General features: G+C 34.4%; 2 protein-coding genes across 9 annotated transcripts in view; one reads left to right on the top strand and one right to left on the bottom strand.

Annotated features, from left to right (window-relative positions):
- Positions 1 to 27527, bottom strand: part of LOC105215215 (somatostatin receptor type 5-like) — a 343708-nt gene that overhangs the window by 23450 nt on the left and 292731 nt on the right. The window contains exons 1-2 of one of the 8 annotated variants that reach the window (XM_054230377.1): positions 26313 to 27095; positions 23699 to 24207 (exon numbers count right to left, since the gene is read on the bottom strand). The exons of 4 other annotated variants lie outside the window; for them this stretch is intronic. The gene's annotated coding sequence lies outside the window, so the exon portion shown is untranslated. Of the gene's footprint in view, positions 1 to 23698; positions 25320 to 26312; positions 27096 to 27527 lie in introns of those variants that run through there. 3 more of the 8 variants (XM_054230378.1, XM_054230380.1, XM_011189076.3) reach the window with 3 other exon arrangements.
- The window catches only part of LOC105215262 (somatostatin receptor type 5), a 266377-nt gene that overhangs the window by 117578 nt on the left and 121272 nt on the right, over positions 1 to 27527 (top strand). The gene's annotated exons all lie outside the window — the stretch shown is intronic.

Here is a 27527-nt window from a genome sequence, read left to right as displayed (position 1 = left end):
AACGAAATTGTTGCAAAAACAACTCCTAGGTAAAAATAACAAAGTGTGACACAAAAGTGAGAATTATAAATTATTTATTTGTAAATAATGGAAGTACATAAGTAGAACAGCTGATAAAAAACAAAAAGAGCAACTGATAAAAATAGCAGCAGCCCAGCAGATATATAGCTGGTATGGGACTAATTTGTAACAAAAAGCGCAGACTAGGCTTTTCGCTGTGAAAAAAAAATTATGTTTGCTCACTTTGTGAACAAAATTATAAGCCTCAGTATAAACAACAACGAAATGGCAATAGGCACAAACGCATATTTACGAGCATTCAGTGGTCACCCAAGCAGCCACACAGGCAGCAAATTGTGGTTATCAGTGAACTTTGCGCGAAAATTTCGCATTTATTGTTTACAAACATTTACATACGCGCAGGTGGCGAGCGCTGGCACGCAACTGTAATCAAATGTACACCACGGCGTATGAGTAATGCAATGCGTCACAGCAGACAATAAGCAAAACAAACTGCTCTCAATTAAAGTGGACTGCAATAATTGTATAACGGGTTTATTTATAGCAACAGCTGCATGCGTACTAGATTTGTTAAAATAACAAAAACATTCTTTATTTCTTTAAGCTACGGATTAAAATTGCTATGCAGTCTTTCTGATGATTTTAAACTTTTTGTTAACACTTTCATAAGCGGATTATGAGCAGTGCAATTTGCTATGAATTTTGGGCAAGTTAACTATACTCGAACGATTTTTGAGTGTTTTGAGTATCAAGTTAAGACAATAGTCAAACAATGCAGATTATATAAGATAATAAAATAAATAAAGAAAACATGTTTACTTATTCTCAGATTGCGCATCAGGATTTCGTGTTTTCTTTTACAGGCTGAAAAGTTTTAAGCTGAATTATAACTTTTTTGATATGGAACTCCTATATCCGTGCATGACGTTCGCAGAATTTTATACCGAGATGTTACCTACAGTTATTTGATTTCGGTTCTTTAATAAATAGTGACTTCTTCGATCAATTTTATTGTAGAAATTTTGTGATATACATATAAAAACTAAGCAACATATATCACAGCAAGAAATTACTTAGAATTCAATTTCATACTTCTGATTTAAAGCTTCATAACAATTGAGTTTAAGAATAGAACTTTATAGTGTATAAGTGAAATCCTGCGTAAAAGAAGAGACTTAGTAAAATGTTTTCAGAAACAGAAGAGTCAATCGTGTCGATAACCCGAAGGAGATATAGAGAAAAAAAGATCTCAAAAGGTTTAAATAACTCGACCTAAGGCTAAAGATTCATTTGATGACCAAAAGTCAAATAACTCGACCTTTAGCAGTCTTAGTATAATAGTTTAAGGGTCTATACCAGTGTAACTCATGAAAAATTTGGTGATTTTCGTCAATTAATCTTAAAGAAAGTACATGATCGAACGTTTCAAAGTTTTTTGGACATAACAAGCTATACTTTTACCTATATTTTAAGATTTTTTTTTAGAAAAATATTGAACAATAACGGAGTTATATGCTGTTTTGGGAGGTGCCAAAAAAAGTTCCCAAACTCCTGACATCATTCCGGCCGAATGAGTAGCTGAAACTCAAAAATTCAAAAAGAGTTTTTAAAGGTCAAAATTTCCTATACAATGACTTACGATTTTTTAATGCCAAATTGACAACTTTCAACCAATCAAAGATCAAAAATATCGGAGATCATTGTATAGTAAATATATTCAAGAATACTCAGTTTAAATTTGAAGTCGATCAGTCAATTTCTAGTTGAGTTATGATGTCAGCAATTTTGAGAAATTTCGTTTCGAGAAAACCGCGTTTAAAGTTTCGACTTTAGCGGCTTATACATGCGCTCTTTGGAACGCTGCCATTCAAAAACTATTCAAGGTACAACCTTACCGTTTTCAGGATATTTTTGAAAGTACAGTGGAACTTCTCTAACTCGAATCACAATAATCCACCAAAAAACTTAGAGTTAGAGAGACTTCCGACGAACAGAAGGTAGTTTGTATGAATTTTGACTTCTATTGCCAATTCAATAGTTTGAGTTGTGAAGAACTTCAAGTTATAGCAGTTCGAGTTATGGAAGTTCAACTGTATAAACTATCGAATAAGCAAAAAATAAAAATTTTTTGAAAATGTCACCCTGTTATAGTCTCTTAACTTTCTAAGTAGGATGGGTACAGAACGAAAACATAATGAGGATTTGAAAACAAAATACTTAAACTATTTTCTCTTATTTACAGATTACAGATCAGATTAAAATAACCCGCCTAGGACCAAATCATCAAAAAAGAAAAAAACAAAGTTGAAAATGTCTTGGGCAAAATATCGCACGTGGACTCAGTTCTCTAACATATTTGACATGAATCCCTTAAGAAATCAAGAATTGGCTCTCAAGTATTTGAATCTTAATATAATGCAATACCTGCCAGTTAAAATGAGCTATATTCGTTGACGGTTCTCAATTCTGAGATTATCAAAGATGAATCCAAATATACGACAATTTTCTAAAACACAAAAAAAATAAATTGAGGTTATGTTCAACATAGAAAAGTATAATGTATAAGATCTAAAAATTTCCGTAGACCAAAAATGGGAAATGAAGTTTTAACAATTTTTAGATTATTGATCCTCAGAATTATGGATGTAAATTTGAGAAATATGAGGACCAAGTTATAGAATTTTTTTGAATTAAACCAAGAGGAACTTACAGAACACGATACCAAAGTAAATAATGTAGTATTATTGGACTAATACTTGTTAAGAATCTTTTGAGCTGTTCAACTAGCATTAATATGATAGAAGAGTCTAAAATCGATATATAGTCGATACATATTCGGTCGTTCACTAAATAATTGGGTATTTTTGGCTAAATTTAAATACATTTTTTATACTCTCACATAACGGTTGTTTGTAACACCCAAAACTAAACGAGTTAGATATAGGGTTATATATACCAAAGTGATCAGGGTGAAGAGTGGAGTTCAAATCCGAATGTCTGTCTGTCCGTCCGTCCGTCCGTCCGTCTGTGCAAGCTGTAACTTGAGTAAAAATTAAGATATCTTAATGAAACTTGGCACACTTATTTCTTGGCACCATAGGAAGGTTGCTTTCGAAAATGGAAAATCGGACCACTGCGACGCCCACAAAATGGCGAAAACCGAAAACACCATAAAGTGCCCTAACTAGGACATAAATAAAGCTATGGAAATAAAATTTGGTATGAAGGATCGCACTATGAAGGGGCATATTTGGGTGTAATATTTTTGGGGAAGTGGGCGTGGCCCCGCCCCCTACTAAGTTTTTTGTACATATCTCGCAAACCAATAGAGCTATATAAACCAAACTTTTTAGTCACTTCCTAATACAGTCCAAAACTGAAAGAAATCGGATAATAACCACGCCCACCTCCCATACAAAAGTTAGGTTGAAAATTACTAAAAGTGGGTTAACTCACCAACGAAAAACGTCAGAAACACTAAATTTCACATAAGAAATGGCAGATGAAAGCTGCACTCAGATTTTTTTTCAAATGGAAAATGGGCGTGGCGTCGCCCACTTATGGGTCAAAAACCATATCTCAGGAACTACTCGACCGATTTCAATGAAACTTGGTTTTCCTTTCATCCCAATGATAAGTTGTGAAAATAGGCCAAATCGCTTCACAACCACGCCTACTTCCTATATACCAGAACTTTGAAGACAATCTGAATCGTTTACTTTACAATATATAAAGTAAGTACTAGTGAAGATATCGGTGCAGAACTTTGCACAAATACTATGTTTATAGTGTGGCAGCCCCATTCTAAAAATCGAAATCGGACCATAGGTTTTTAAGGCCCCATATATCGAACACGAGGACCTCGGTGCTTCTAACCTCATATTATGTTTTCCAACTTTCAATGGATTTTATACGAATATGTGGGTCAAATTGTGTATTATATCATATAAATAAAGTTAAATATATAAATTGCCCTTAGCCCTTCCTTACTTGTTTAATACAATATTTTGTCATTTTCGACTTGCATTTTTTGCATCGACTTTATTTTATCCGTATCGACTTCAATAGGCCTTCCAGAATGTGGTGCATCCTTAAAAAACAAACAAAACAGTAAAATATTTCAAAAATTTTTAAGGGCTCAAGATTAACATAACCCCTTAAAAAAGGGTCAAATATAATTTAAAAAGTATTTCTAACCGGAAGCTTAAATTCAACAGATTTAAGTGCGAAAACTTTCAAACTCACTAACGCTTTCAATTTAATTACATAAGTAATTTCAATTATTTACATTAATTTAATACGAGAATTTCCTCAATTTTTAAGCCAGTGCATCTAAAGCAACTAAGGCATTCAACGAAGGCGTTTAACCCGTAAAAAGTTGCTAAACCGTAAGAAAGAGATAAATTAACAAAATCATTTATTAGTGGTCCCCTTAGGCGCACACACGCTTTCATGCCTCTTAAATTACCCGGAAAGTGTGTGAAAACTTTGCTAAATACCAGCAAGCAAATTTAAGCATACTAATTTTGGCAACTGCACCCTAGACACCAAATCTTGTTGACGGTGAACCATAACAAAAAGTGCAAGAATATATAAAATGAGGCAAAATATAGCTAAATATAGTAAAAGTATGCGGAAAAATAATAAGAGACAAGAGAAAGACGTAAAAAAATTACAGCAACAATTTGCTAAGCCGCTTATATGAGCAGCGAAGTAGCAACGCTGAGGACTTTCTGCCTCCAAAACGCAAATTATATAAGCAAGCTGCTGGCATATTGATTTTATTAAAGCATTTTGATTTACGGCAAACATAAATTTTCGCTTTTTTTAAATTATTTTCACAGTTATTCGTTTTGTTGCTCACAGAGCGAAGTTGCTTTGGCTCGCTTGCTGTCGCTCCATTTTTCATGCTCATCAGCTGTCAGGTTGCTGCGCGTTGACAGTTCCTACAAAGTTTCGCGCTACGCTTGCTGGTAATTTAATCTTTTTGTTGCTAAATTAATTTAAACTTAACGCTTAGCGTAAACTCATTTTTTTCACACACACATATTTGCTCTTCTGCAGCTTTAAACTTTTATTTATTTACTGCTGTTACCATTAGCTTAGCGCTCGCCACTAACCTTGTTGATATTTATCGCCTAATCTCCTTGCGAAAACAAAAACAAAAACAAAATTCAAATATACATAGTTGCTAATAAGCTCACACTCTCCTCAATGCTAAGCCCCACATGCAACTTGCGGTTTCTAATTGTTTTCTCACACTTCCTCCCTCACTCGCTCACACTCTAAACTTTCTAATTACCCACTTGACTGAGCAATTATTCGCACCCGTTCATTTTGGCACATCATTTGTTTGCTCTTGCAATATTTATCTTGCACTCGCGCATCTAGCTAGGGGTCCCGTTGCTTTCTTCTGCCACTATTTGTTGCATATGTTCCTGCAGCTACTTAATTTCATTTGGTATTTGTTCTTTTCTTCCTTTTGCTTATTTGCTATTTGCCAAATGGTACTCGTTTCTGCCCCTTTCGTTTGCTATTAAGTGGCATCTTTATCAATTTCCTTCATAAATTGTTACGTGCAAATGTTTTTTATTTATATGTATGTCTGTGTTATTGCTGTAGATATCATTGCACACTTGGAGAGGTTATCGACATCGTAAGTTACTTGCTGCTGCAAGGTGGCAAGCGTTTATGCAACAATGTGGCAAGTTAATTAAATTCTCACTATTACTTGATCTATTGTGCAAGAACGAATTGTTTGTTGTTTGTAATATTTCAAGAATTCAATTACTTAAAGAAATTAAAAATATTGTGCTATGATCTTATTATCCGATTATTGGTTGTGATTGATACTTCATCACAGAGGATTATACAATTTCTATCGATTTCTATATGAAAATGTTGATGTAGTAGTGTTTCAAAGGAGCACTTTGAGCTGATATATTTATTTAAAATAAATAAAATATTATTTTCAGAACAAAACGATCGCTAAGATTGCTCAGAGATTTTTGATGTAACTTAATTTCTTATTCAGCATCAAAATCTAAACTTATAATGAGCTGGAAAGAACATGAAAATAGTATACACATTCTCGAGAAGCAAACTCACTTTCGTGAAATTTTGCATATAATATAGTCGTATCTTACGATTTGAACATTTGATTATTCGCTTTTGATGCTCTCGGACACAGATATAAAGAACAAGGGCAAATGAGTGCGATAAGAATATATTAGGTTGGCAAATATCTCCCTTTCGCATTTTTGTCTTTTGAATTTCACGGCTTTGCACAAAACGACGCTATGCTTGATTAGTTTGGATATTGCGTTCGACAGTTATAGATGTGTAAACATGGAGTTCACTAACGCCAAAATTCGCGTTATGTTAAAGTTTTCCTTCGTTAAAAGGAAATCCGCTAGAGAAACGTTCCGTGAGATTAATGGTGTTTAGGGGGATGATACTCTATCACCTCGAACTGCGGAGGAATGGTTTCGACGAGTCAGAACGGGTGAAAACGACACCATGGATATGCCAGCCGGCGGAATACCTGTGACGACGAATACCGATCAAATCAAGGAAAATATCGAGTTAGACCGGAGTAGTCCCCAAACCATTTTTAACCATCTGCAGAAGGCTGGATGGACAAAAAAGCTTGATGTTTGGGTGCCGCAAGATTTGACGAAAAAACCTTCTGGACCAAATCAACGCCTGCGATTTGCTGCTGAAACGAAACGAACTCGACCCATTTTTGAAGCGGATGGTGACTGGCGACGAAAAATGGATCACATACGACAATATCAAGCGAACGGTCGTGGTCGAAGGCCGGTGAATCGTCCCAAACAGTGGCCAAACCAGGACGGCCACGGCCAGGAAGGTTTTGCTGTCTGTTTGGTGGGATTGGAAGGGAATCATCCACTAGGATATGACCAGGCGCTTAATTCTACCATCTACTGCGAACAATTGGAGTGCTTGAAGCAGGCGATCGGTCCAGAAGCGTCCAGAATTGGCCAACAGGAAACGTGTAATGTTCCACCAGGACAACGCAAGACCACACACTTTGTGGATGACTCGTTAGAAGCTACGGGAGCTCGGATGGGAGGCTTTATCACATCCACTATTTTGCCCGGATATAGCGCCAAGTGATTACCACCTGTTCCTTTCCATGACGAACTCCCTTGGTGGTGTAAAGTTGAACTCAAAAGAGGCTTGTGAAAAGTGGATGTCCGCGCGCTCGCACGAAATTGCTAACATCATAACTCAACAAGGAATTATCCGATCGACTTCAAATTGAAACTGAGTATTCTTGAATATATTTGCTATACAATGACCTACGATATTTTTGATTGCTTGAAAATTCTCAATTTGGCATTAAAAACGACAATTTTTACCTAAAAAACGAATTTTTTCAGAACTACGGCATTTTTTTTTTTTTTTTTGATATTTTTCACAAATCATAGGTCATTGTATAGGAAATACCTTCAACTTTAGTACATTTTTTGAATTTTTAGCCGTAGTTGGAGAACTTTTTTTTGGCACCTCCAAAAACAATACAAAACTTCGATATTTTCCAATATAAAAAAAAAGAAATACATATGTGATGTGAAATAGATAATAAACACTAAATATTTTCAGTACTTCAGTCACGAAAATTCGTAATCTCATCCTATAAAAACTTGAGAGGTATTGATATAGTGCTCTTTAAAACCCCTTTATATGGGGGCAAGTGTCTTGAAATCAGAAACACCATTGTATTTTCCATCTACTTACATATATATTTCGTTAACTATTTGTTGATGATATATAGGATCGCTTCTGCATGATCCTATAGTAACTGAATTCATTGCGATACCTTAGAAACATTGTTGTGAAGAAAGAATAATAATATAAACAATGTTGAGTATTTATGAAACACAAAACTGAATCAGCTCTAATATACTGAAAACTATACGATCATATATTATCATTCCAATCCCTTACTAAAATTTATTTTAGAATAATATTTCATATATTCATTACTACTTAAAGCTTCCTTTAATAAAATCTTACTTTAAGTCCTGAGTTTAGCTTTGAGTATCTCAAATTTGAGGGAAATATACAAATCCAAAAAAAATCCATTGAGAAGGGCAAAATCGAAATCAAGAAAAATAAAGAAATTTGGTTACCCTCCAGTTTAAAAAAATAAACAATTAATGTTTTAAGAAACAACATATAGTTTGTTCATCAAAAGGGGCATTATTAATTTTACGAGAGCTCATCGAAAAGAATGTAATACGAAAGCTAGAATGCATCCAAACAAACTATACTTTCATATTCTCTATGTCTTACAAAAGAAACTTTGTATCGGCAAAGGAATTTTTAAATTACGTCAATCTGCGGTGAATACATCACTATCAGCTACGTATTGCGTCGGTTATTTGTGTTTTTTGTGAAAGTCCATGTATTTTGGTAACAGTCACGTAGGCGCGGAGTCTCATGTTTTATGGCAATATCAGTTCATGTGTGGCGACGCGTACCCGCGCTTCGTGCTTACTACGCATACAAAGGCGCCTTCACTATAACCGTGCATCCATGACTCGCAAATTGCTACTTTGCGCTTTCGCTCAACAAGAATGCCGAACGCCGCTGATATTAACACAATTTTTGCTCTTTGTACGCTGCAGTTAGATGATACTTGCGTATGGCAAGCACTCAAGGCCGCATCAAGTGCGTAGATATTGCTAGTTTTTCGTTTGACTCCTTGTGTTTGTGTGTGGGAGTGCAATGAATGCGCAAGCAAGCTACAATTTATATGAACTCGTATATGCGCTTTGAATGTTGCAAATGAGGCGTTTCTTTTGCAGTACGTGTGTTTCGAAGCGAAAAAGTGAGGGGGAATTAAAAGGTGAAAGGCGCCTACGATTGTCAATTCTGAATATTTCTCTTTTTGTATGGGTTATTAATAATTCTTCAATATTAATATGTGATCTACGTGGAGCTTGTGCGACTAAAGAAATCCTGATATTTACTGATTCACGTTAGAAATGCTTAATTTAAAGTTTGTCTAAGTTTAAGAATTGCCTAAAAATAAGCTTTTATAAATAAAAGCTTTACTAGAGCTCCAATGAAAGCTTCAAAGTTATGACCAAGATACTCAACAATACTAAATTTTCAAATAATAAATATTAAATCGATCATTTTTATATGAAAGCTCTGATGAAAGCTTCATATTTGACGCAGTAATATCTGAGTTCCAAGGTATCGTCGATGCTTTACATCCAACTTATTGCCTAAATCAAACCTGTATGACCGAAAGCTTTCCCCAACCTTTTTATTATATTGAAAGTTCCGATGAAAGCTGCCTGACTAAAAGCTTTCCTCCAGGTTTTTTGATGAAAGCTCCGATGAAAAGTTCAAAGTAAACTCCTAAAAACTTTAAGCTTTAAAATAAGCTTTTATGATATACAGGTTTTCTAGAGCTTTTTTAGATGAAAGCTTTGATAAAATTTTCGGTAGATAATTGACAGACAGCTGAAGACTGACACAAATAGTTAATTTCACCCCTTTCATTCGCTGAACAAAAATTAAAATACCAAAAAAATGCGGTAAATGTGGAATTGTTAAATATTTGCAGCATAAAGGTAATGAAATGCACCAGTAAAAAAATTCCAAGGTAACTAGAAAGTTTGGAATGCACACACAAAGTAAGCAAAAAAAATGTTATTTAATGGGGTATGTGTAGAGAAAAGTTGGGGCGCTGCATTTTTGTTGCTGTTACCCGCACCGCAAATGCTAATAGAGGCAATTTTTCTTTTTGCAACGCTGCACTATTTGTATTGTTGAAGTAAGGCAAAAAAAAAAAACAAAACAAAAACCAAACAAAAATATGCATAGAAAATTTAGCGAAAGCAAAAAGGGTAATAAAACTATTCTCGAAATGATTTTTGAACTAATGTTTGCCAAAACTGTACGCCATTTGAATTCATTTTATTTGCCTTCTACTTTTTTGTGGCCAGCGCATGCGGTCGCTGTGAGAACGAAAGTAAAACTGAAAACGAAATAATTCATAGCTCGTTAGAGCTACTCTCGTTAAAGCTGTGGTCTGCTGGAATCCCGTTAGACCTAGCGATGGCGCGCATAGTGGCTGCCAAATCGCACATCAATGAAAATTTTATACAACTAAATTAAGCTAAATAACAGGGCAGGCAGGCAGGCAGCTGCCTTTTTTGGCGGCGCGACGCGTTTGCTTTCCGTCCCTCTTTTATTTTGTTTTTGCTTGCTTGTTTGCTTGCGAGCTTACGGCTTCTGTATATTTGCCGCCACTGGCAGCGAAACAAATGCCTTTGTTATGCCCACATTTTCAGTATACAACAAACAATTCCTGTTTCGCGTACTGCGTGCTGCGTGCCTCTTGCGCAACCTCAGCATCAGTCGCAGTCGCATAGCGTAGGCCAGCACACGCCTCTACTTTCACTTTTTTACTCAGTTGCCGGTTTCTGTTTTGTTGTGTTTGTTTATTTAACCAATGAAATTTTAATTAAAACATTACTATTGCGGCTGAAGGGGCAGCAAAGGCAGCAGAGGCAGTGGAGTGAAAATGGGCGCGTTTCAATTAAGTCTAGGAAGATGGTTTCGTCGGTTCATGGTTGGTGGAAGCAGTGTAGAAAAAAGTAAGCTTTAAAGCCAAGAACGAGTTATCGCGATGTGATTTCGATTTTTAAATTTTTTGAGCTTTGTAATGTTAGAAGGGAATTAACTTCACCTTTATACATATCACCATCATGAAACAAACGTAAGGAGATTCAAAGTTAAATGAAGGATTATAGCACTCCGATTGGAATTAGGTTTAAACTTATTCGTCATTATTCGATTAGCAAATGATGTAAACTAGAACCGAGCTCCCCTTTTTACAGATTAAAAGTCATGGACAAATATTTTCTCAGTACTTCACCAAAGACTCTAGAGGACATTATTGCCCGAAAAAATCTGGTTCTAAATCGATTTCGGTTTATTGGTCACGTCAACTTATTCAAGATACCCTTTTTACGAAGTTCTCTACGAAATTCTGCTTTGGCTGAATCACTTTGAGCATATTCCTTGGAGTTCTTGTAAACATTTAATCCATATTCAAGTCGATCCTACATGGTTCTATGGATCTTTGCAAATAGAGATAATTGACGCCTATATAAGTAGGTACTCGCATCCATAACAGTAAAGTAATCTAAAGTACGAAAATCCGGAAAATCTGTCATGCTGTAATATGTCTAATGAACTTATTATAAAGTAATAAGGTCTCTGAAATTTACATCAATAAGTCGAGTCATATGGCCGAACAAGATGCATAGCGACTTCAAGTATATTCTGAAAGAAAACCCACATATTTCTTGTTTTCTGAGGAAAATTGCCTTAGGAATTTATGAGTGTTTACCTTTTCAGCTGATTTATATTTTTTCCTATTTATTGTTCCATTTTCTGAATAGTTTTGAAACAATATTTTTCGGCAAATAATTGAAGGTGATAAAGTCAAATAAAATGTGCCAAATTCTTCCGAACCCTAGCCATCAGCTAGTTTAACTTTTAAATTCATTTGAAACAGACATTGACCACAAGACCTTTTAGTGAATTGAAAGATTGAAAACATTGAAATTTAGAATTCAATATCTTAAAGTTTAAGGTAGGTATGCATAAATGTATGTATGTATGTAAACGTATACTATATGTTGTTGTGCAGGAAATTGTATATGAGTTCGAAAATTGTAAATCGTTTCAAGGCGTGAAAGAAATCTTGATGTGTTTTTCGAAATGTATGTATGTGATTGGCGTTGCAACCGTTTAGCCGGTTATAGCCGAATCGACGATAGTGCGCCATCTCTCTCTCTCCTTCGCAGTTCGGCGCCAGTTGGAGATCCCAAGTGTAACCAGGTCGCTCTCCACCTGGTCCCTCCAACGGAGTGGAGGCCTTCCCCTTCCTCGGCTTCCTCCGGCGGGTACTGCATCGAACACTTTCAGAGCTGGAGTGTTTTCGTCCATTCGGACAACATGACCTAGCCAGCGTAGCCGCTGTCTTTTTATTCGCTGAACTATGTCAATGTCGTCGTATAACTCGTACAGCTCATCGTTCCATCGTCTGCGGTATTCGCCGTTGCCAATGTTCTTAGGACCATAAATCTTGCGCAAAATTTTCCTCTCGAAAACTCCTAGTGTCGTCTCATCTGATGTTGACATCGTCCAAGCTTCTGCACCGTAGAGCAGGACGGGAATGATAAGCGACTTGTAGAGCTTGATTTTGGTTCGTCGAGAGAGGACTTTACTGTTCAATTGCCTACTCAGTCCAAAGTAGCACCTGTTGGCAAGAGTTATTCTGCGCTGGATTTCCAGGCTGACATTGTTCGTATTGTTGATGCTGGTTCCCAGGTATACGAAATTATCTACGACCTCGAAGTTATGACTGTCAACAGTGACGTGGGAGCCAAGGCGCGAATGCGCCGACTGTTTGTTTGATGACAGGAGATATTTCGTCTTGTCCTCATTCACCTCCAGACCCATTCGCTTCGCCTCCTTATCCATGCGGGAAAAAGCAGAACAAACGGCGCTGTTTTTGCTTCCGATGATATCAATATCATCGGCGTACGCCAGGAGCTGTACACTCTTGTAGAAGATTGTACCTTCTCGGTTTAGCTCTGCAGCTCTTATAATTTTTTCCAGCATCAGGTTAAAGAAGTCGCACGATAGTGAGTCACCTTGTCTGAAACCTCGTTTGGTATCGAACGGCTCGGAGAGGTCCTTCCCAATCATGACGGAGCTTTTGGTGTTGCTCAAAGTCAATTTACACAGCCGTATTAGTTTTGCGGGGATTTTCGAAATGTAAACACTCAAATTATGTGCAGTATTTATTGGTGAAATAAATATCTTATTCCATGCTTGGAAGGCAATCATGAACTTTGTGTTTTATGTGATGCGAAAATATCAAATTATATTGAATTATATGTATATATAAGAGTATATTTTTCGAGCTCATTTTTTGTGTTTCTTTACAAAAATGGAATGTGAGTGCATTGACTTTTCGTCAGGAAAATTGATTGGTGATTGACTTCAACGCAAATTTTGCAAACTTACTGATACTTAAGTGTCAATTGGAAATATGTATATAGTACGCGACCATATATGATATATTATCTAATAGACAGAATTCGTTGAAATAGTGCATACTTTCCTCAACTTAAGGACTTTGTCTATCCCAAATTCTAACTGGACAGGAATGGTTTTGCAATATTTTTCCAACTCCCATGTACCGTTAATACGTTTGAAACGTTTGTTTACTCTTTCATTGTGCTTCTTGCCGTCATCTATTCGCCAATAGCTCGCTTATTCTTTAATTGAGAAACTTAACGCCACTTTGCTTCTTGCTTATATTTACGTTATGTATCTTGCCGACATCGATTCGCTTCTTTACTGTTGACAGTCTTTGTTCTCTAAATTTAAAGTTAGGGTGCCCTATTGTGAACGTCTGAAGAAAAAAGTACGTATAAAAATTCTACAAAAGTTATCAAATCATAAATGAATACGCAGCGACACAAAAAGAAATTTTTGTATTGATCCGGGGCTCTTACTATGTATACTATATGTTTCTGGGGATCCGGTGTCGGTTTTTCAAAAATTAAAATGGCGGATGCAATATGGGGAAGTTTTCAAATATGTCCGCCATATTGATTAGCCTTTTTTTAATTTTTAAAGGATGACGTCAAAATAATAAGCGACCCCGAGAACCCTCGAGTAACGAGTTTGATGCGATTCCGATGAATTTTTCAAAGAAGCGGTTTTGAAAAACCGACACCGTATTCGTAATTAGCGACCCCGAAAACCCCCAAATAACGAATTTCAAACAAATTCGATGAATTTTAAAAATCGCAGTCCACCATACTCTTTTCTGGGTTCCATGATCTGAGGTGGTTAAATGGATCTCGGATTGGGATTCAGCGATCCTTAAAACATATGATACATATAGTAAGAGCCCTAGGTCATGACAAACATTTTTTTGGTGTGGCTGAGTTATTAATTATTTAGATAGTTGATTCTGGTAAACAAAAGTTAACAATACTCGTATTAAAATATATTTTTTATAGAAAACATAAGACATTATTTATCAAAAGGGTTCAGTACTTCAAAACTTGATTCAGTGCTAGCAAACATATGAAAATTTCAACTAATTTTAGTGCTGCTGAACTGTTTGGACAGCTGGCATAGTCTGTTCGATTTGTTACTCTCTAAGGCATTTCCTTTCCTTCAAAACTATAAAAATCACAGAATATAGAGCCAAAAGTTCTAATTTTTTCCAATTTTTACTTCTTTACTACTAACTATTACTCTCAACAAATCCATACAAATAAATCGCCACTGAGTACATAATTTTTATCCGCAAATTGCGTGTTCTTATCACTTTAAAGATATTTAATGTCCACTGTCATGCAGCGAGTCATTGGCCCCTTTTTTGTGGAGCGTAAAAACATTATTTCCCCAGAAAGCTGCCGCAAACTCTTTCCTTATAACTCAATTTATTGCCACGATTTTCGCTGCGTGTTTTGTCGTTATTTATTTGTTTTTGTTCGCTTGCTTTTTTTTGCTCTCATAACACAAACACTTTTATTTATGATCCCTCGACGCATTAACACACACACACACATATATATTTATGTATATACATATAAAGTGAGAGCAAAGTAATGTTCATGGCAGGCCTTTGTACACGTTTCACGATACAAACTACCGAATAAGTACCTGAAGGTAAATAGCACGTTTGCGCTAGATAGCCTATATAGACTAGCATTATTAAAGAACTTTATGTATATGTATATCTGTGTGTACATGTGTGTGTGTGTGTTTGTGCTCAATAAGTGTTGCTTTGGTATTTGTCGAAAATTGCTAGCACATTAACTCGATTTCAATTTTGTTGTATCTACAAATAAACAAAAGTTAAGCGTTAGTTTATGACTGCTGGGCATGCACTACGCCGACTGGTGGCAAATTACAATAACTTCGTTGCTTGGCTCAAGTGTGTGTATTGGTGTGTTATGGTACTTTCTTTCTTCTTTTTTATATGTATGTATGTATGTTAGCTCAATAACAGGTGTGCTTTCATATACAGTCTTTGTTTCTGGTATTTTTATATCAATATATACATAAGTATGTACTCTTACTCAGATAAGCTGTTGTTGTAATATTTGGTACTTAACGGCGTTGCCTGGTGTCATTGGCAAAATTGAATAAATATTTATTTAATTTGCTTCATTTTTGTTTTGACTTTATCTTTCTTTTGTTTTTATTTTGTCTATCTCGCCCTTATTCTATGTACTTGGTGTGAGTTTTGCGGAAAGCATTTGAATCTGCGTAGTTGCTTAAAGAGGCCGTGCCTTTAGTGCTTTAGGCAAATTTATTCGTATATATTTAATAAAGTTGCTTTATCGATTATTTTATGTAAAAGAGTGCAGTATTTTAAAGTAAATAAAAAATATTTGTTGTAGATTAGAAAGTTTTGGTCTTTCTCTTCGGCAGCAAAGTGTCTGCTTGGAGACTTTTAGATACTACTTTTCTGGTGCTCTTACTCTTCCTTAAGTCTGCTGTTCGTTTGATCTTTTAAACCAAAAATTTAAGTATTTATTTCCTTAAGTAAATTTATAGTGAATATGAAGAATAGTGAAAACTGACAGCATAACTATACCCTCTTCTAAATAAATCAACAACTCAACTTTTGTCTGAATGTATTCTTCAAATTATTTACTAAATGTAAAAATATCGCTCCAGAAAATAGTTCCAAAGAGCTCCCCCTTTTTTACAAGGGTTGAAAGAGAGGCTTAGAGTATCAAGTCAGATCGAAAGGCTATATAATTTATATATCGAAGTTCAGCTTATAGCGTTTTTAGATAGTTGCTATCTAAGAACGCTATTAAGCAGAGCACTCTATATTTTTCCTGACAAAATACCCCTATTGTTCCTTTGGTTGTTGGTTGAAAAGGGAGGCAAGGTGAGTTTGACCGCAAGCGGCCGCACTAGCCTACCATTAGGAAGGTTCTGTCAAAACCTGCTCAAACAGCTCACTTAACTGGTGCAATTAGCACATAAGTTAACTAATCGTCATGAGTTTATCAGTAAATGTATTGTCATTTATTTTTTAAGACGCTTCGTCTTCTCATTTTTAAAACACTTTTCACAATTTCTTTGCTGACAATTTAACAATAATTGGAAAATTAATTAATTGCTTACCATACTATAAATTGAATACAATTAATGCTAAAATTGCAGACATGTTCTTAATTGCTCAATTAAATGCAGTTTTAATTATTATATAAAATAGCTTATAAAATATTTTTATTTATCCTAGTAAAGCATACAATTTGGTACTATTTTTTTTTTATTTGAGTCAATTACCGCTATTCCAATTTCCGCAATTAATGCAAAAAAATAGCAAATCTATAAATTATCCATACATGCATCTCTTACATCGAGTATGACTCTCCTATAAAATATGATAGAATACTAATGGCTTCCGTCCTCTAATACTCGAAGATGAATTAATTGAATAATTTAATCATAATCAATTGAATTCTATAATTAATGAATTCACTTTTTTATAGCAACTAAATTAAGGCAAACATCGGACCAAAAACTTTCATATCCAATCTCACTTTCTCTCCGAAATTTTCATATAATTTACTTTCAGGAACGATTCAATGTGGTTACATTAAGGTAATTGGAGGTCTAATATACCAAATCATGTAAAAATATCTATTCTACGATCACTCCGAACTAAACAACTCCCAATTAAGTATTCAAGCAACTTTTTGTTATACATTACAACCTTTTACAAATCCCCACACTGTAAGCTGTCAATTAGCATAAGTCAATAGTAAGCAACAATAATTTTAATTGAAACCGTAACAAAAGATTTCCCATTATTTCAATTATCATAAAATAAACAAACGAAGCTTATCAACGCACCACAATTGTGCTAAGGACAATGCAATCGACTGCAAAATAATTAACTGTGTGTTTATGCGAAAATGAGGTCAAAAGTATTGGCATTATGGAGAAAATTAGAAAATTGCATCAGCTTCGAATGAATGCCGGCAAATGCACACATATGGATATATGTACAATGTATATATATTATATGTATGGATTTATATATATAAATATACTGGCAGACCTTTGAGTTAATATATGCTTGTTAAATATTTGCACACAAGCAATATGCATGTATAACGACATAAGAGCTTCGCATTTAACATGTATTTAATAAATAATTATCTAGTCATATTGTTATCAACTACTCGTGCGTGCTGTTGGGGAATACAAAGTTGAATAGTAGCTGTGGTGTATATATTATAATGAAATGATATCAAGTATAAAGATACATTAAATGTCAATATGTTGAGATATTATCAGACATACATTATATATAATATTGTAGATTGGTATATGGTATACTAGGGTTGCCATTTTTTTTCTTTCTTTGAACAGATATACTCTTGTGGGGTTAAGTTATGTTTGAAGCTATATTTAGTACAACACATGTTCGCAGCTTGTTTTAAGGCTTGAGTTAAGTTAGCATCTTTAGTAATAGTATTGAAAATTAAATATCAACAAGTATAAATTTACCAACGAATATCAGGGTCGATCACAGAAATGTGATAATTGCTTCGAAAATTGTTTCGAATTGATGCTGAGGTGTACTGATGATCTTTGAAAGGTATTAAAACTGTTTATAAATCCCAGTACGGGCTTTTTTGTTTAGTAAAAAAACATTATATCTCTTTTATGGTCTGGATCCTACTAATTAAATGATTAGGTTACGTCTATCATGAGTTTTTCTATCCATTTGTCCTGCATTGGACCTGAGTGACTTGTTTCTTGGTGGTTAAGCCAATTAATTTAAGTGAGCTAAAACGTTAAGGAGATCATCAAAATATCTATCAAGATTCCTTTATATTTATCAAGATGTTCTTGACTTCATCGGACCCAGTCTTATAGCGTTTTTAGACAACCAAATTAATTGATCAATTCAAATTTTTATTTAGAAACCCTTTTTAGCCTTTTATACTGCCGGCTACTCGATAACTGATCAGCTGTTATACATTTTTGTTTTTTCTTTTCATAAGAAGTTGGTAAGTTTCATCAGCTGATTTATGTTTTTAGCAGCGACATCTACCGTAGCTTTTTTTATAAAAAAATTCAGCCAATACCAGACAAAGAAATATACGTCGTACAACTTTGTCACAGAGTTGCATTTGATTTCCAAGTCGATTAAAATTCAATAAATGTCCATTTCATTTTGTATGGTTAATCGATCTTAATAAGCGTTTTAAGCGAGCAGAGACCGGTTAATTGATCAATTAGCTCCTGTCTAAAATGCTATTATACACGACCAATAATTGTCAGCTTATATAGGCAATGTTTTATTCTACTAGGATAATAACAACGAATAATGACTCCGCTGATTACTCAGATTTTTAATACAACAATATATAATCTCTCTAGTTAACTGTAGTAACCAACAATTCACGAACATTTCATCTACTTGTAACCTAAATTCAACCTCTCTCACAATATACCAACCAATAATCTGAAAATATTTACCTAAATGTTTATGTTTTCCTCTTATCTCATTGAAATGGGTGATTAGCAGCAATTTGTATCAGCAAATGTCAATAGACGAAAACGATTAGTAGCAAGTCAAACAGAAAATAGCTCATAAATAAGTGTTATCAGCGCAAACAGAACGGCATGAACATGCTAGGAATATTAAAAACGCAAAAAAAAAAGAACATCATTACATAACAACATTTCCATACGCGTTGGGAATTTTCAATTCAAGGGTGAAATGCATGTGTCACATTAGGGTGGGCCTTAAATGTGGGATGAAAAATTATTTTTCAAGTTTATTAGAATTTAATGCTTAACCTCATTATATTCAAACAGATGTTATAGGTATAAAATCTTACTGTTTTGAAGACCATTAAGGCAGTTCAGCAAAAATTTCGAATTCAGTGGATGCTAGCAAACTTCAGTCGAATCCAAAATTTAATCATTAAAAATTTTTAGTTTAATATATCCAACTATTGTAGATATTATTATATGCTTTTCTTTATTACAAGAATTTTTTTCCAGTCTCACCCTAATGGATATATATGTATAAACAAATTTCTAAATATAATATACACGAATAAGCACGTTATCTCAACAACCAATACATACAACTCCATTCAAACGAAACTAGACGTAAGTAGCAACAAAACATATTTAATAAATAGCAAATATTTTTTTCCCATCAAAATTGTATCAAATTCCAGCAATCAATATTTAGCCTAATTACTTCTGGTTCGAACTAAAGATCAATATGAATTTGTATTGAATTCTCATAAGTAATAAAATTTTGCTTTACTACTGCTTACAATCCACGCTTACCTGTCGGCTTAAATAAGTAGGTGCACTTGAGCGAATGTAAGTATGTATGTGTATAAGCTTCCTTCTTCCTTCAGTAGGCAAAAATCTCATTAATATTCAATATATGTCTGCTAGGGGCATACCCATAGGCTGTCAATATAATTTAATTATGTGTGTATTTTTAGACATAAGTACCAGATGGACTCGAGGTAGGCGCGTAGAATAATCATAATTATATTTGCAAATGTATTTTGTGTGTAGCCTGTGGTTAGTGACCAAGTATTTGTGTTTGATTGCAAAATCTGTAAACAGCGCATGTGAGTGGGATTAGGCATTATATCTTATATATACAGGTAATAACAGAGTTGGAAGTTGGTAATGTGAGTATGAAGTATTTTTAATGCTCATATTATGTGCCAAGACGGAAAGAGGTAAAATGCATTTATTATTTTGTGTCCTTTTCAAACATTTTTCAAAACATTACTGATTTCTCCCTAAGTACTGCTCAGGAGGTTATGCAAAAAAAAAAAACAATTTAATGGAACTTCTACATAAGGAGAAGGTATATCAATGCTATGGTACATCATGTTTATACCGGGAAAATAACTTCGACTAAGTGATCTTTAAATTTCGTTAGATTGGGACTTTTACACGATCAAAAGCTATGGGTATGGTAAAGAGAACTTGTTCCAAAGATCAATAAATGTTTATAAATACCAAAAAATAAGTAAGGAAGGGCTACGTTCGGTTGCAACCGAACATGTTATACTCTCGCAATTTATTGATTTAATGTTATTATACCGAATTAACCGAACCGAATTTCATTGAAATTGGTTGAGTAGTTTCGGAGATATGGTTTTTGACTCATTAGTGGGCGGAGCCACGACCATTTACAATTGTTTATACCAATTTGAGTGCAGCCTCCCTATACCATCTTTATAATGAAGTTTAAGTAATTTTCAACATAACCATTGTATGGGAAGTCCCTGAAAAAAAACGTCTCCTGAGTTTTTTTTTTTTTTGTTGATATATGTAGCTTAAGTAGTTTACGGCATGCAAATATGCCCCTTCCAAGAACGATCATTTGTACCAATTTTCACTCCCATACCTTAATTTATGGCTTAGTTATAGCTCTTTATATGTTTACGGTTATCCCCATTTTGTGTGCGTGGCACTAGTCCGATTTCGCCCATCTTCGAACTTAATCTTCTAATGGTACCAAGAAGAAATACGTGTACCAAGTTTCATGAAAATATCTCTATTTTACTCAAGGACGAACAGACAAACATACATCCGGATTTCAAATTTACTCGCCACCTGATGACTTTGGTATGTAAAGGGTGATTTTTTAAGAGCTTGATAACTTTTAAAAAAAAAAACGCATAAAATTTGCAAAATCTCATCGGTTCTTTATTTGAAACGTTAGATTGGTTCATGACATTTACTTTTTGAAGATAATTTCATTTAAATGTTGACCGCGGCTGCGTCTTAGGTGGTCCATTCGGAAAGTCCAATTTTGGGCAACTTTTTCGAGCATTTCGGCCGGAATAGCCCGAATTTCTTCGGAAATGTTGTCTTCCAAAGCTGGAATAGTTGCTGGTTTATTTCTGTAGACTTTAGACTTGACGTAGCCCCACAAAAAATAGTCTAAAGGCGTTAAATCGCATGATCTTGGTGGCCAACTTACGGGTCCATTTCTTGAGATGAATTGTTCTCCGAAGTTTTCCCTCAAAATGGCCATAGAATCGCGAGCTGTGTGGCATGTAGCGCCATCTTGTTGAAACCACATGTCAACCAAGTTCAGTTCTTCCATTTTTGGCAACAAAAAGTTTGTTAGCATCGAACGATAGCGATCGCCATTCACCGTAACGTTGCGTCCAACAGCATCTTTGAAAAAATACGGTCCAATGATTCCACCAGCGTACAAACCACACCAAACAGTGCATTTTTCGGGATGCATGGGCAGTTCTTGAACGGCTTCTGGTTGCTCTTCACCCCAAATGCGGCAATTTTGCTTATTTACGTAGCCATTCAACCAGAAATGAGCCTCATCGCTGAACAAAATTTGTCGATAAACACATTTCGAACCAAACACTGATTTTGGTAATAAAATTCAATGATTTGCAAGCGTTGCTCGTTAGTAAGTCTATTCATGATGAAATGTCAAAGCATACTGAGCATCTTTCTCTTTGACACCATGTCTGAAATCCCACGTGATCTGTCAAATACTAATGCATGAAAATCCTAACCTCAAAAAAATCACCCGTTACTTCTTTAGTTTTAGGACCTACAAACAAGCGTTATGTGAACAAAACTATTATACTCTCTTTAGCAACTTTGTTGCGAGAGTATAAAAACTAGAGATAAAGCCTTCTCAGGCTCGAATGAAAAACTCATTAATCTTTCCTGAGGTTAACATATTTTTTTCATTGGTAATTTGGGAAGGGTCTTATATTTTATTAAGCTTTTTTTGTTCTAGCAGTATAAAACACTTTCTAAAAGTTTTTAAGTTTGAAGAAATCATGCTCACAGAAAGGATCTTTCTAATCCCTTCATATAACTCAATATGAGTTCGTTAAAGATAGTTTTACTGCAATGGAAGGAAAATAAAATACTACAACTAGACGACCAGTGTATGAACAAATTAATATAATACGGATGAATGACTATAATGAGTGACTACTAAACAACTTTTGTAATTAGACGGCCAATGAGTCGAATGACTGTTTAAGGAGAAAGACCACCTGTAAAAACCTCTGAGGATAGCTTTTAACGCTTTATTGCTTACGATGTCAGGCGAAGTTAACTAATTTTGGTAAGTTTTTAAACTTTTTTTTACAAAAGTGCTACATATTCATTGGGAAGTAAAATTTCAATAAAACTAACTGCTTACTCGCATTGAACATACAAGAGAGCCTTCCGATTCGATTGGTATTCGATTAGCGAAGTTTATTGAGTGAAATATATTTTAACGGAAAATTCTCCCAGCGAGGAACTCTGTACTAATGTGCTAAAAGTATCGACGCTTTCAGATTTTATTATATAGTCAATATCAATTTTGCTTCAAACCAGTTTCATAATGATTACCTAGTGTTTGAGCTTATGGATGAATATCTCAAAATTTTTTTAGACTTTCTCCAATCTTAAATTTTGTATGTTATTTGTGATTATTCAATCCAAATTTACAATCTACTTGGCTTTATATTTTCACAAGCATTATAAGGCCAATAGTTACAGCAGTGTTTAAACAGAAAATCTTAAAATCCAGTTTATGACACACTCTTTACTGTAACTCCCAACTAGTTGCTTTATTTTTATATCTTTTCTCTGGCATATCGTAGTAGCTCTCATTAGAAATCATTACACGTGTTTTGTTCTTGAATGAGCACACTCTTCAATCAGTTTATGAAAATGTATATAAATGATTACATTATGCACATAATAACATAAATATGTGAATAAACTCCATAATACACACACGAAGATTCGAATAAACCTCTTGTAGCAATGAATAGACTACTGACAGTAGACTACCTTATAACTATCGAATTACAATTTGCTGAAAATGCTGACATAAGGTGCAAGCTATAACACCACCACACACAGTACAACTATATTCAACAACAACACTGATATTGCCCAACAGTCATAAGCATTAATAGGAAACAGACACACTCTGGTATACATATTAATAATTTCACCTTTGAATGGACAGCAAGGAAACACAAAGTAATATGTGAGCTACCTTACGAAATCTGCTGACGTCACAGCAGCGCTTATGCTCTTTCGGCAAAGCAAATTTTCTGCTTTGCATTCATTAAAATACAGTAGTGACCTGCAAAGTAAATCTGTATGCTGTCACATCAACTAAATCGTTTTGACAGCCACGCTGACAGCAGATGTTATGATATGCAAAAATGAAAGAAAAACCCCATGAAACACAAGACAAGCTGAACATGCGCAACTCACTGCGAGTACATACATATATGCATATAAGAAGACACCCGCACACTGGAGAAGACACTGACTGTGAACTAGGTACGAAGATAACATTGTTAGCCATTAAAGCTACACTACTAAGAGTATAACCTGGCAAAGGCGTAGCATTTGATAGGCAGCAATGGCATGGCTACCAAATGAGGAGTATAAAATTAATTTCTTGTCATAAAACTGACATAACGATAACCAAAAATGGCTAGCAAAAGGCAGGCGGCAGACAGTAGCAGCTAACGGTTGATTTTTGCTAGGTAAAAGGTAGCGTACTTACCGTTTGAAGTCTCTTTGTGGTTTGTTGCAGTTGTTGTTGTGTTTGTAATTTTGGAGCAGCACAAGTTGTATGCTGTAGTACTGTGTTGTTGGCGCAGCTACAGGCTGTTTGCTGCTACCTAGCGGGTATTTGTGCGCGCACCGTATTGTACTGCTGTAGGCGGTGGCGTATGAGCAACTTTTGCCTATTGATTTCTTCCTTGTGCGGTTTACTTTTGCGCCGTTTTTTTGTTGTTTTTTTATTTCTTTTCGTGTTTTTTATTTGTTTACGCGGTTCAAATCGGTTGTATTTTTAGTTTCTTTTTTAGATTTTGTTGATTTTTTTTTTTAGATTTTGATGACTAAGCACATTTGCTTTGATGTTTTACACAATCAGCTTTATATTACCATTGTAAGCGTTACGTTCGCAAGAGTAGTGTGAGGGAGTTTTTGGTATGTCATTACTTAGTTTTTGATAATATTGTATTGTTGGAGTTATATAACATTTATTCACTATTTATTGTAGTTACGCTTAAATTTAAAGCAAAAATTTGGAAAATAGTTTATTATTATTACTTTATAAGCTCATTGATTTAATTTTGATTACTATAATGTTAAATGTTTTAAAAAGTCATATTCTTATTACTTCTTCAGTGCCTTATATTTGATGTTTTCTTAAAACACTTTTCTCAAAATATGTTTCATATTTCCAAGCAGATTTTATGCAGTGCTTTTTAATTTACATTTTAAATTCGTTTTATTTATGTTTACATCTAAAAATACTATAACTTATCTACAGCAACTACATCTATATTTATTTATTTATTTTTACCTTGGCGTATGAGTAACATTTTGCAGGTAAACTTGCAAGTATGTGTACCAAAATTACAAGCTGTAAGTAAACACATTCACTGCTAATGCAACATGTGGTATTTATTTATTATTTGTCATACAATAGCTTTAGAGGCTAAAAATAAAGTATTTGGATTTTGTGCTTTTATTGACATTGACAGCACTATGACTTGAAATAGAGTTCAAATCAAATGGTTGAGAGGTATATTATTTTTATTACTGACTACTGGTTCTAACAGATTGCTAGAAACTTTCATTGAGTCTTTTTTTGGCGTTAAACTTTAATACATTGCCTATTTGTAGGCTACAAAAACAAGATTTTGAGCGCTAAGATTGAACATTAAGTAAAACCAAATTCCTGAAATCATTTATTTTAAATAAATGTGTAATAAACAAAATATTTTGTAAGCAAATTTTGAGTTTTGAATTCTTCAGAAAGTTGAGTGAACTACAATAATACTACTATTATAAAGAGGAAAGATTTGTATGTATGTTTGTACTGAATAAACTCAAAAACTACTGTGTCGATTTGGGTAGCTACTTTAGCCCCGAGTAACATAGGCTATATTTTTTGCAAGAATCTCAAATTTCTGGAAATAGCTCCCAGGTGAGGGTATCAAAAACACTCCGCGATGGAGCATCTTAATCTGAAACTGAAGATCGTCTTGCAAGTCATTCTCATAATCAAGCTTTAGCTCATTGCAAATAAAATATAATTTCATGTTCGAACTTTTCTCATATTACTTTTTTAAAATGGACCCACGCGAGAAACGGGAAAATTCATACATATGTATATAAGTAGTCTGCTAGTGTCTTTATAAAAAATACAACTTTTTTAAATTTTTTTGCAAAGTTTTCAAATTTTTTTTTGTTTAACACAAGTTTTGTGAAAAAAATTGTCAATTCAATTCATTTTATACATTAAATATTGAAATATTTTAGTTAAACTCAAAAGAACCAAAGCCTTTTAAATGGGCACCATGTTGTATGAGCAACATTTATTTACTACAAATTGACTTTCACTTAAATTTTTATATGCTAACATGCTTCCTACTTTAAATTTACGCCTTTAAATAACTTTAGAAAATTACAAGCAACTGTCTGCTTAATAAAAAATAATTTAACTATAGAATTTAACATATTTGAAGCCTATCAGCAGGCGCACTTTTCCATATTTTGCTACATAAAATATATGTTTAACGTTTTGAATGCTTTATTTTTCTTATAAATCAACAACTCAAGGCCACATATGGTCTGAAAATAAAAAAAAAAATAAAAGAACTTGTATCAAATTCATTTTCTGTCATGAAATAAAAGCTAAAATTTAGGTGTTGCCGTGGCGTAGGCGTAACCAACATAGCAATTAAGTGAAGCCTCGCCTGTCATTTTATGATTGTTAATAACTTAAACATGTATTTTGGCAATTTTCTTTAAAATAATTGCTTTTAATGTGTAACATTGTTGTTACTGAAGCCGCAAAGGCAAGGTGCTTAAACAAAAGTTTGAATGGCTTCGGCAGACAGGAGACCTTATGTGGGTTTTATATGCGATGTAGCTGGTTTGAAGGGTGAAACATAATGTTTTGTTGCTACTAAAGGAAAGTAATTTTTTTTTTAAATATTGCGTGCACTTTTTTTATCTATTATAGAATAAATAATAAATATTGGACATATACAGGTCTTCCTACATATTTATATATATTTGTTTAGTATGGAAAATATATTTTTCAATAATTTATATCATTTTAATTTTCTGTAAAATGTAAAATACTCATATTTCCTCACTTAAGCTGAAAATCCACGTTGATTTTTCCCAAAATTTCTATTTTTCTAACGCCACAACGCACTGTAGTCACTAGTTTGCCGTCTCAAATATCACCAACTAATTAATGCAGTCAGCTATAAGCTAGTTTTTCACTAATTATGTTTATATTTGTTATGTTTTGTGCCACAAATATTCAAGTTAATTATGCCTTATCAATTATATGCACATTAATTAAGCTCATTAAGTATACATTTTTCATTATTTTCATATTCCACCGAAAATTTAACCTTATTATATTTATATATTACCGTTAGTGTCATACAATATTTGTAACGTGTGCAGCACAAAAAATACCTCGCCAATGCTGCTGTCATTCCATATCAGCAGTGAAACGTATTAAAGCGCACATCAAAGACAACTGAGATTACCAAACGAGCACAACGAGCCACATGCCACACACACGTTCAATATGCTTGCGGGCATTTTAAAATGTAAAATTTTCGATTTCAGATTATTTTTGCACTTTTAATGCAGCATTTGTTTATAAGCATCTTAAAGTCGCAGTTATACGCTTAGCAGCAATAAATAATTTTTTAAAAATAATTTTATTACACAAATGTGCACAATTGTTTGCCACACACTTTCGTAAATAAAATAGGCGCACGAAATTTGTAATTATCCGCACACGTTTTCAGACACGTTTGCAACGTTTTATTGACAGCGCACGACTGACAAGCGTCTGGCAAACGCACTGGCCGACAACATGTATGGCATACAACCAGCGCTGCCTTCATTTTTATTGCACACACACGCACGCATGCTTGCCAGCGGTAGACGCGGCAAAAAGCTGGCGTTGACGGAGCTGTTGGCGTTACAATCGAAGTTTGGCGCTCAAGCAGCAGCTGACTGTGGCGCGAATGTTAGAAAAAATTTGTTGGCAAAGCAGCAGACAGGTCAGCGTGGCAGCGAAGCGTTAGCAACTGGAGCAAACAAAAAAAAAAAAAAACCAAACGGAGGCGTTAACAGCTTCTAAAGTAGCAGAGGCTAACGCGGTAGCAATAGCTGTTGCGCTGCTGTTCATGTAAAAGTACTCATGTTGCCGAATGCAAAAAAAAAAATTAAAATTATTCCTCAACTGTAAATGAAAGCAGCAGCTTTTGCTGTTTAGTCATTTATAGACTTCTACTGACTGCTGTAAATATTTATGAGTGCTTAACAGACCTCTGTACAATTAA

This window comes from Zeugodacus cucurbitae, chromosome 4 (assembly GCF_028554725.1).
Source record: "Zeugodacus cucurbitae isolate PBARC_wt_2022May chromosome 4, idZeuCucr1.2, whole genome shotgun sequence".
Taxonomy (NCBI): Eukaryota; Metazoa; Arthropoda; class Insecta; order Diptera; family Tephritidae; genus Zeugodacus; species Zeugodacus cucurbitae.
The sequence above is the reverse complement of the archived record's forward strand: the minus strand, read 5'-3'. Positions and strand labels throughout refer to the sequence as shown.